The following is an 11,608-nucleotide window of genomic DNA, read 5'->3' as shown; positions in this document are numbered from 1 at the left end:
GCTTGCTAGCCTGGTGGAGGGGGGTAGGGTGTGTATCTTATCCTGGTCCAGCCTCAGTCTTTGGCAAACTGAATCCCTGGGCTTGGGGGTGGGGCTTCCTCAGTGATCCTGCTCCTCCTCCCCATGGCAGCAAAACTCTGCCTTGTTACCTTTGGCAGATCCATATGGGAGAGTTTCCTGCCCCTCCCCAGTGATAGGAGCCTTGTAATGGTATTGGCATAGGATCCTGGTACAAGAAGGTTTCCTGCCCCTCCCACTTTCCTCAGCTATAATAGGTCGTCATATGTGCCCTGCAGGGGAGGGTTTGCTGCCTGTCCCCAGCAGCTTCATTCTACAGAGGGGAAGGGTCCTGGTGAGGTTGAGACTTCCCACCTTCCCTGCAGCTGCAGCCACTTCCCTCCTGCAGGCCTGATGGAGGTCTGTGGAGAGAAACCTGCAAGAGGGTACAAACTCATGTTGTGTCTGAGATTTCTGGGGGTCCATAGATGGCCTGTAGCAACTTGTTACAAATTTTCCTGAATCCCTTACATGCTTGGCACTTAGTACATGCACAGTGCATACTTATTGTATATTCAGAGGAAATCATTGAACTTTTCTGAGTCTGTTTCTGCGCCTATAAAATGGGGCTGAGAAGGCCCACCTCACAGAGAGTTCATATGAGGTATTGGTTATGAAAGGGCTTTTAAGTGGAGAGTAGCAAGCACATAGACAGGATGACTGATCCTGGGGTCTCTGCTTCCTTAGCTGTGCAAAGGCTTGGAGGCAGAGAAGGCTGAGAAGTGCTGTGAGACCAGGACGGAGCGTGAGGAGGGTGTGGGTGGTGGGTGTGGTGAGGATACTGGTGGGAAGAGAGGATGCAAACCGAAAGGTAAGCTCCAGTTCAGACTGTCTGGATTTAAATTCTGGCTCCCACAGTAAATCCCTATGTCACCTGGGGCAAGTTGAATAACCACTTTGAGGCTCAGCTGCCTCATCTGTTATATGGGTTTTGAGATTTGTGGTAATTCGATTAATTAATACTTGTCAAGAGTTTAGAATTGTGCCTGGCATAAAGTACTTAATAAATATCAAGGGTTTTTTTTTGTTTGTTTTGTTTTATTAATTCATTCATCCATTCAACAAATACTTAGAACCTACTATGTGCTAGGCATTGTGCTAGGTGCTGGAAATACAGCATTGAATGAGATAGGGTTCTTGTTGTTAGCTATCAAGAGAAGCAGTCACTGGACAAGAAATCTCCATTGTAAAGAGCTCTCTAAACTTGAAAGTGCTAGGGAGGGACTTTCCTGGTGGTCCAGTGGTAAAGAATCCTCCTTCCAATGCAGGGGACGGGGGTTCGATCCCTGGTTGGGGAACTAAGATCCCACATGACGCAGGGCAACTAAGCCCACGCGCCTCAACTACTGAGCTCACGCACCTCAACTAGAGAGCCCGCGTGCTGCAAACTACAGAGCCCATGTGCTCTGGAACCCCGGCGACACAACTAGAGAGAGAAAAACCTGCACGCCACAACTAGAGAGAAGCCTGCATGCCAAAACGAAGAGCCCGCACTGCAACGAAAGATCCCGTGTGCCTCAACGAAGACCCCGCCTGACGCGACTAAGACCTGACACAGCCAAAAATATAATAATAATAAAACAAAGAAAATTTAAAAAAGAAAAAGAAAAAGAAAGCGCTGGGAAATATTAAAGTGTATCTCCAAGGAAGTAACCTTTGAGCTGAGGCTTGAAGAACAAGCAGGAATTTGCTAGATAAAGGGCAGGGAAGAGTGGGAATTCCCTGGTGGTCCAGTGGTTAGGACTCCTTGCTTTCACTGCCAGGGCCCAGGTTTGATCCCTGGTGGGGGAACTAAGATCCCGAAAGCCGTGTGGTGTGGTCAAAAAAAAGGGGGGGGGGTGGCGGGGAAGAGTGTGCCAGGCAAAGGGAACAGCAGGTGTAAAGACTGAATTAGGAAGACTCAAGCACCTGGAAGAAGGCCAGTGAGGCTGGAGATCGGAGGGGGCAGGGGGAGGGAATGGCCATTGGCCTCATCCTCAGGACTGGGCTTTATCTTAAGATCAATGGGAAGCTATCGGAGAGTATAAGCAGGGGAGTGACACGATCAGCTTTGGGTTTTTAAAAGCGGTTCTGCCAGCTGTGCAGAGAATAGATTAGAGTTGGAGTCGAAGCAAGGAGACCAGTCAGGAAGCAGAGAAAAAGGGGGGCATGACACATCTAAGGCAGCAGGGAGTCTGCACTTGGACCTTGTGTACCATTTCCTTTTCCTTCCAGAGCACCAAGACAAAAACCTGGTTCTAGAGAGAGTTTGCCAGGAAGTGCAAGCGAGCTGATTCTTGCTAGTTTTAAGATATGACCACCAGAGGGCGCAAAAACACTAAAGAGACTCGGGATCAGCCCTGATCCACCTCCTCAGGCTGAGTCCTGGGATTCAAAGGCAGCCCGAGGGCGTCCCCTCCCCTCGCCCAGTTAGATGGCTGACTCTGGGGCCCACAGGAGGCAGCCTCCAGTTCCTTTGTTAGAAAGCAGTGAATAAACTGAAGGAATCCTGGACTGGGAGCCTGAAAATGTGAGTTCAATCCTTCCCCACAGCTCCCCAACTTGGGCAACTTGCCCCTGTTTTCCCTTCTGCCCCCTCATTTGGCCCAGGTCCCCAGCCCTCATTTCAGAGAGAAATGTAGGGGTTCAGAGCCTGGTGTTTGAGCCACCTGGGCTTAATCCCCATTCCAACCACAAACTAGCTAAATAACCTTGGTCAAGTGATTTCACCTGTCAAAGCCCCAGTTTCCATCTCTGTTAAGTGGGAATCCCGACACATCCCTTGCACGGTTGCAAATTATGAGATAATGTCTGTAAGTACTTAGCACAGTGGCTGGCACATAATAATTGCTCAATATATGTTTATTATTCAGGTGGACATGTGACTCACATTCATTAAGTTCTTACTTAATATCCAGGACTGGGGCTTTACTAGTAATTCTTTTTGTGGCTTTTGGCAAGATTCCTTCCTTTTTCTGAGCCTCAGTTTCTCCAACAGAAGAACAGAGGGTTAGATCAGAGTGGATTCTCAGTAGGAGCCATTCCAGCCCTGACACTCCAGGCTGTTTCTATTTCTCTCCCTCCTACCTCTCCCTGCTTCCTTCCTTTCTTCCATCTATCCATCATTTATTCATTCATTCAACAATTATTTATTGAGTATCTACTATATTCCAGGTGCAGGAAACAAAACAGACCGACATCAAAACAGGTGTCCATCACTGAGAGCTAGTCTGTTGGAAGCATGTTTGTTCTAAACCTCCTTTGTCCTCTCTTCCAGCAATCAATCTTGCAGGTTATTTCGTATTTAGAACAGGAAAAAATTGTGCCAAGAGTTTATTTCTGTGCATCCCTGTGTGGCTGTGTACACACACACATTTATATATAACATTTGCAGCAGCGTTGTCATGGGAACCGTTTTTTGGTGTCTCTGGGCATGAGGGCTGCCTGTGAGTGGAGGAGCTTTTATGGAGCACCCCCTGCATGCACTTTTGTGTGGCGAGAAATCCTGCTGGGAGAGTTCCCCAAGAGCCTTTGTCGGCCCTTTTGATCATTGCTGCCTATTTTTCTCATTGATCTTGTCAGATGTGAGTGAAATTGACTGGGGGAGTTGAATGTCAAGCTCAGTGACTGGCAGATCAAGATCCTCCCGGACATCTGACAGTGAGTGGTGTGGATAGGTCAGCTTGGGCTTTTTGTCTTTTTAAACCCTTGATTTGGGAATGTTTAAGGCTTCGGGGAAGACTTGGATGAAAAGGCAAAAGCAGCCAGGGAATGTATTTTCAGAAACGACAGCTGCAGCAGCCGCTTTTGAACTTGGTAGGCAGTGCCAGAGCCGGGAGGGGCGGAGTGCCAGCAAGAGGGAGAGAAGGGACTCACTATTCACCACGCAGCCTGGCCCCATCCTGGGTGCTCTGCATACGTTATCTCCTGTAATCCTCGAATCCAGCCTGTGAGATAGACACTGTGGTTCTTAGCAGGAAACTGGGATGGAGAGGAAAAGGGGCCTAGCCAGGAAGTGGCAAAGGTGCAAGATTCAAACTCAGGCTGCAGGCTGACTCCAGTGCCAGGGTTCTACCCACTACTTGGGCCACTGGACCACTCTGCAGCCAGGTTCCCCTCACTTCCAGGCCAGGAACTGGGGGGAAGGGCAGCCAGGAATGGCAGCCCAGAGATTCAAATCCTCACAAACCCCAAGTCACAGCAGCAGATCCAATCATGGGCAGCCGTGAGATGAACAAATCAAATCTACACACATATTACCTTCACTCTAAATACAGGAGCTGGCTTGTGTTTTGGTGTCGTGAGAGCTTCCCGTGTACGAGGCATTGTTTCACTTCTTTATTATTAAAGTCTGTGAGACCGATGCTATCTCATCATTACTCTATTACAGATAAAGAGAGTGAGGTACAGAGAGGTTAAATGTCTTGCCCAAGATCACACAGTTAATGAGCTGAGATTTGATCCCAGGCAACCTGGTTCCCGCGCCTGAGCTCTTAACTGCCGTGCCTTTCTGGTCCATGAGTTAGGGTTCTGTGTGTGTGCAGTTCTAACGGAGCCATGTGGACTCTCCCCTCCCCAAAGAGCTTCAGCTATTTGAGAGATAAGAAGAGTTAAAGGGAGAGGGAAGAGGATACTCTTTTATTGATGATCTCCTATGTGTCCAGTACTGAGCCAGGCCTTTCCACCTCACAACTTTGCTGGAACATTAGAACTACTATAATCCCCTTCATACAGATGAGAGGAATCAAGGTCCAGCAAGGTGAAGTGATGGGCTAAGGTCTTAGAACTGGGATTCAAGCGAAGTCCTACATTTTCCAAAACCCAAGCCCTACGCTGTAGAAATAAAACAGCACTGCCCTGGGCCCTTCTCCCACATTTCTCAGCTATGGTGCCAAAGAGGTATTCAGGTGTTCTCCTGAGAGCAGGGAAGGCCCCTTTAGAAACCCTTGTACGGCAGAGGACCCTGACCTGCCCAAATCGAGGTGCTCCCCCAAATCTGCCAGAGTAGGGTTACACTCAGTAGCTCAACCAGCATCCATCCCACAACTATTTACGGAGCCCCCCCCTAGTGCCAGGCTCTGGGCGTGTAGCAATGAAAGTGAGTCCCTGCCACCGGGAGCTTACTTTCTATCAGGGAACAGCCATGATACAAGTAAGTACCTGCGTGAGAAGTGCAGGGAGCTGTGGGTGTGAATAAGAGACTACTGGGCCTGGGTTGATAACTGATGTGGGTGATTTATGTTTATTTAAGAGGTACCTTCCCAACACTTTGGCTTGAGAAGGTCAAAGATATCACTTAGTGCTTTTGGCCAAAGCCGAAAGCCGGCCACACTGCAGCATGAAATGAAAGAGGCTTCTATTTTCTTCATGTTCAGAAATCAGGCTGTGATACTTATCCTCAAGCCATTTCCAGCTTCATAGAAAAGATAAATAAGCTAACGTCTGTTGAGTATTTATTATGTGCCAGGTACTAGGCTACATTTAAGTCCCTTATGCACACAGTGTGATAGAATCACAAGAAAATATCCCAGCACAAAAGTAGCAGAAGGTGGGGATGGATTAAATTTGTCTGGGAAGGAGGGGGATCACGGAAAATTTGTCCCATAAGATGATACTTGAAAAAAAAAAAAAAGATGATAATTGAGCTGGGTTTTGAAGGACAAATAGGAGCTCGCCAGGCAATCCAGGAGCAGGAGACACTTCAGGTGGAGGAAACAGCGTCTGGAAAGATTGGGAGACATGAAAGTGTGTGACCATTCAGGGGGCATGTGGTGGGAACTGAGGTTGCAGAGATTGCTAAGAGCCAGATGCAAAAGGGCCTTAGGCACCTGGCTGAGGAACCTGGCCTCGATCTAATCCCCACTTTCCCTGCATAAGGGTGAGATCCAAAAACCTTCTTCAACTTCTCTGTTCAAGTGGAAGAAAAGGCGTGCGACAAGGGTGGAGGGGAAAAAGCATGATTGCCAAATTTGGGAAGCTGAAAAGTGTTCATCTGCAGAATTAATTCTAAATCGCTGCTATTTTCATTCTCATGCTGGTGGGAAAGGCAGAGCATAGCAACACTCCTCAGCCTTTTTCCAGGTGTCTGGAGTGCTGGCAGGCCAGGCCAGGCCAGGCTGGCAGACCGGCTCCCACGGAGATCACTGGAGCCAGCCTGATGCTTGGAGCCAGCTGTGGGCATCTGGAAATCCAGCTTCCTCTTCTAGTCATTAGATGGGGGGAAATCGGAATCCAGGATTTTCCCAAGGCAGTAAACTTGGCAGGATGATTAAATGGCATTAGGCTTGACAAGGGCCAGGGCAAGGCTGGACCACCCAGGGTAGAAGGATGTGGTTTCCAGATTCAAGATGGGATATGAGGGTGACTGTGCGAAGTCCCTCGGTTTAGAGAGCGCTGGAGGCCTGCTGGGCAGGTATTAGAGACCTTTCACTGGGCCAGACCCAGTGGCCATGCAGGTTGATCTCAGTAACAGGGCAGCTCAGCAGATCTGGTGCGTAGGAGGTTCTGCTAATAAGGTGTGGAAGCAGTAAGATCACATGCTGCCTTGCCCCAGGCCAAGCAGCCACCTCCTGAACAGGTTGGGTGACAGCCAGACAAGGGAGGAAGGAAGGCCCTGTTATGATTCACCTCCTATGTGCGGGTAGTATTGGTACCCAGATCTCCACTGGGGTGTAATGAGAATTAAATGAGTTAATACATGTAAAGAGCTTTGCCCAATGCCTGGCACACAGTGAGTGCTCAGTAAATGTTAGCTGTTATTGTTTTAATCTTCTAGACACACTAATGGTTTTTTTCCACTTGCTACCTTACTTAATCCTCACAACAGCTCTAGGAAGTAGGAATTAATAGGTTAAAAAAAAGTTTGCTTTTTACAGTTGAGAAAACTGAGGTACAATGGGGGGTTATGTAACTCACTCAAGGACACATAGTTAAAAGTGGCAGAGCTGAAGGGAACCTCTAAAACTCAACAACAATAAAAAAAAAACAACAACCCAATTCAAACATGGGCAAAGGACTTGAATAGACATTTCTCTGAAGAAGGTATCAAATGGTCAGTAAGCACCTGAAAAGATGCTCAGTATCACTAATCACTAGGGAAGTACAAATCAAAACCACAATGCAATTCCACGTCACACTTGTTAGGTGGGTTATTATAAAAAAAGAAAGAAAGAAAAAGAAAACAAGTGTTGGTGAGAATGTGGGGAAATTGGAACCCTTGTGCATTGCTGGTGGGATATAAAGTGGTGCAGCCATTGTGGATAAACAGTATGATGGTTCTGCAAAAAATTAAACATAGAATTACCATATGATCCAGCAATTCCACTTCTAAGCATGTACCCCAAAGAATTGAAAGCTGGTACTTGTGAACAGATACTGTACAAGTATCCCACCCCTGTTCACAGCACCATTAGTCACAATAGCCAAAAGGTGGAAACAACTCAAATGTCCACTGATACAGGAATGGATAAACAAAATGTGGTACATCCATTCAATGGGTTATTATTCAGCCTTGAAAAGGAATTACATTTTTGACACATGCTACACAAGATGAACCTTAAAAATACTAAGTAGCCAGACACATAAGTATTGTATGATTCCATTTATATGTGGTACTGAGAGTAGTCAAATTCATAGAGACAGAAAGTAGAATGGTGGTTGCTAGGGGCTGGAGGGAGGGGAGAATGGGGAGTTATTGTTTAATGGGTACAGAGTTTTTAGTTTGGGACGTCGAAAAAGTTCTGGAGGTGCACAATGTAATGACTGCACAACAGTGTGATTGCCCTGAATTGTACACTTAAAAAGAATTTTAGGTTGTATCTTACAATAATAATAATAATAATAAAGAGTTGAAAGAAAGATAAGTGGCAGAATTGGGATCAGGACCAGGTCTCTTTGTCTCCCAGGCTCCTTGGGATGGTTCCCTGGGCCCACTTTCTCCTTTCTAGGAAAATGCACTCCAGTTTTGTTCAAAACTGACCGGTAGAGAGAAAAGCAGTGTCTTGAGGATGACGGGCACACCCCGTCGGAATTAGTTCAAGGCATTTGCAAGTGATGTTCAACTTGAAGGACAGGCTAATTCTGAACTCTGTACGAGCTGGGTCAGAGAGCAGAAGACTGAAGAGTCAGAGGCGGTGCCCGTGCGCCGTCCTCTCGTTCTCCTCCCACCTCCACCACCTGCGCCCGCACAGCGGCCATCATTTTGTGTCAGTCAGTCCACAAGTATCTACTGGGCCCTCCGGTACACCACGAGACAACTCTCAGCCACCAGCTGAGTATCCTACAATTTAACTCAACTCTGACACCGTCTACCTGGAGAGAGCTTCACATCCCACAGCTCATTTATAAGGGATGGTCAGGGAAGGCCTCTCTGATAAGGTGAGGTTAAGGGCTCCGTCCTACAGGGGCACCCCGCCCCCGTCCCCCTGCTTCAGGTGACAGTCGCAAGCCCGGGCTGCTACCTGTGCTTCGGATCCACTGGCTAGAGATTGGAGGTTCCCATGACCCCCCTCCTTGGGTTCAATTAATTTGCTAGGGCAGAGCACAGAACCAAGACAAACATTTTACTTACTGGATCACCAGTTTATTATGAAAGGATATAACTCAGGAACAGCATAGGGCAAAGAATGGGGAAAGGGGTGTGAACCTTCCATGCCCTCTCTCAGCACCTCCATGCGTTCACCAACCTGGAAGCACTCGGAACCTTGTCCTTTTGGGTCTTTATGGAGGCCTCACCACATAGGCTTAACTGATTAAATCATTGGCCACTGGTGATTGAGCTCAGTCTCCAGCCCTCTCCCCTTCCCAGGGGTCAGGGGGTGGGAATGAAATTTCCAACCCTCTAATCACAATGTTGTTTCCCCTGGCAACCAGCCCCTCCTACTTAGGTGACCTACGGCTTTCCAAAAGTCACTTCATTAACATAACAAATGACACCTTATTGCTTTCCTTGCTTAGGAAATTCTAAGGGTTTTAGGAGCTCTACACCAGGAATGGGATAAGACCAAATATATATTTCTTATTATAAATCACAATATCACAAGCACACAATACATGTCAGGCACCATTCTAGGGCCTGGAGATACCACAATGAACAAAACAGACAGAATCCCTACTCCTGTAGGGCTAACATTCTAATGGGGAGGGATAGATAGTAAACTCATGAATATGTAAATATGTCACTGGTTAGATGGTGATGAGTGTAATGAAGGAAATTAAAGTAGGTTAGGGTAGGCTGGGGTTGGGGGTGGGTTGTTAACTTATAAGGGATGGTCAGGGAAGGCCTCTCTGATAAGGTGGCATTTGAGCAGGGACATGAAGGAAGTGAGGGAATGAGCAGTGCAGATATCCCAAGGACAGGAAACAGAAAGTGCAAAGGCCCTGAGGCGGGGAGTACATAAAAAGGAACATTGTAAAGGCCAGTGCACTTAAAGAGAAGAGTAGGAGAGAAGCTCTGAGATGTAAAGGTGGGGGTGGGAGATGGAGATCACGTAGGGCCTCGTAGGTCATTGAACAGATTTTGGCTTTTATTCCAACTCAGAAGTGAGGACAGTGGAGGGCTCTGAGCAGAGAAAGTGACATGACCTCAACTTTTCTTTTTTTTTTTTAAGATTTAATTTATTTTTGGCTGCATTGGGTCTTCGTTGCTGCGCGCAGGCTTTCTCTAGTTGCAGCGAGCGGAGGCTACTCTATGTTGCAGTGCACGGGCTTCTCGTGGTGGCTTCTTTTGTTGCGGAGCACGGGCTCTAGGCGCCGGGCTTCAGTAGTTGTGGCACACGGGCTGAGTAGTTGTGGCTCGCGGGCTCTAGAGCGCAGGCTCAGTAGTTGTGGCGCACGGGCTTAGTTGCTCCGTGGCATGTGGGATCTTCCTGGGCCAGGGATCGAACCCGTGTCCCCTGCATTGACAGGCGGATCCTTAACCACTGCACCACCAGGGAAGTCTTTAACTTTTTAATGTAAATAATTATGGGGATTATTTAACTTGTAGGCCCAGTTACCTGTCTCTCTTCCCTATTAAGACGTGGCCTCACAGTCCTTGCTAGGGGCCCAGAACAGTGCCTGGTACATAGTTGTCACTCAGTAAATGCTTGTTTAATAAGTCCTGAAGATTGGTTGTGATTCCAGAGGCACACGGGGAGGAATGACCGACACCTGAAGTGGGAAAAGACTGGGGGTGGGGGGATAGGGGGATCCGGCTTCTAAATGAGAGGATGGTATCAGATTTGAGAAACACCTTGGTCCAGCGGTGAAAAGAGGCCATGAGTTTCAGTCCAGGTTGTGCTGCTTACTTGCTGTTTGACCTTGAGAAAAAGCCTTTCTTATATCTGGGCTCTACCCCTAAAACACTGGGTAAGGTGATCCCTAAGGCACCTTCAGTCCTGACTAGACTCTATTACAATACTTCAAGAAAATTGTGGTAAATACAAATAACATAAAATTTACTGTCTTAACCATTCTATGATAATATTTTTTGTTCCCTCTTGCATCCTGGTGAAGCTGAAGCATCTGCTGCCACAGTGCTGGCGGGGGCTGTGGTCCCCTCCAGGAATAGCTGAGAAATGAAGACCATTACACACACCGTGGGCAAAGGGGTAGGACGACTTGGCCCCAGAAGTGGGAGTGGGAGTGGCAGCAAACTTTGCCTTGGAGGCAAGAGGGAAGGAATGAAGCTTTGTTGAGGTACCTACCATGCCCTAGGCCCTGGCGATGCTCTCTACAGACCAGCTCCTTTACCGTCTTGCTTTCAATCCTTTAGAGGCAGACCTCCTGTTTTTATTTTGCAAATGGCCCAGAGAAGTTAGGAAACTTGCTTAAGGTTGATCAGCTAGTCTGTAAGGTTAGAATCCAGATCTATCTGAAAGTTTACAACCTTTGAAAGGAACTACCACCCTTACATGGCACCCTACCACTGGGCCCTTTGACGCTGGGCAGGGCCTGCTGGCACAGCTCTTTACTGAAGAACATTTCGTGGCCAATTATGAACGGGCCTGCAGTATAGGGAATGGGACAAAATATTTCTTTACTATTCCCATTGGGCTTTCTCTCCTTCCATCCATGTCCATTTCAAATGGGTGCCATGTAGTTGCTCCTTCTTTGGTCTTTCTTCCTCCTCCTCCTCCACCTCCTCCTTCTTCTTCTTTTTTAAATGTTCTTGCCCTCCCATCTCTATGTCTTAACTGCCTAGGGTCTAGATCTTGGGTCAGCAAGTTCCATGCCCAGCTCTATCTCGTCAGGCCTTGGTGGAGGTTTGCATGTCTCAGAGAGGAGCACCTAATACCATACAAACCTTCTGTGGCTACTAAAAATGGCTTCTGTTGTGCTAAAAGGCTAGTCCCTTCCAGGAGAAAAAAAAAAAGAAAGGACCAGAGAACTCCAGCTTGTGACAATATTTTCAAAAGTTTTCAATTAAGAAATTAAGGGGTCTCCCTGAGCCCAATCTTCAGTTCACTTAGAGAAACAGCACAGTGACCCCACATGATAACAAATAAGCAAAGCACCATCACCCAGCCACGAGGAGATGTGTAAACCAAGTCTTCACCTGTCTGCTGGCTCTTTGAATGAGGATGGAGAGGTA

This window comes from Eschrichtius robustus, chromosome 3 (genome assembly GCF_028021215.1).
Source record: "Eschrichtius robustus isolate mEscRob2 chromosome 3, mEscRob2.pri, whole genome shotgun sequence".
NCBI classification, from domain to species: Eukaryota; Metazoa; Chordata; class Mammalia; order Artiodactyla; family Eschrichtiidae; genus Eschrichtius; species Eschrichtius robustus.
The sequence above is the reverse complement of the archived record's forward strand: the minus strand, read 5'-3'. Positions refer to the sequence as shown.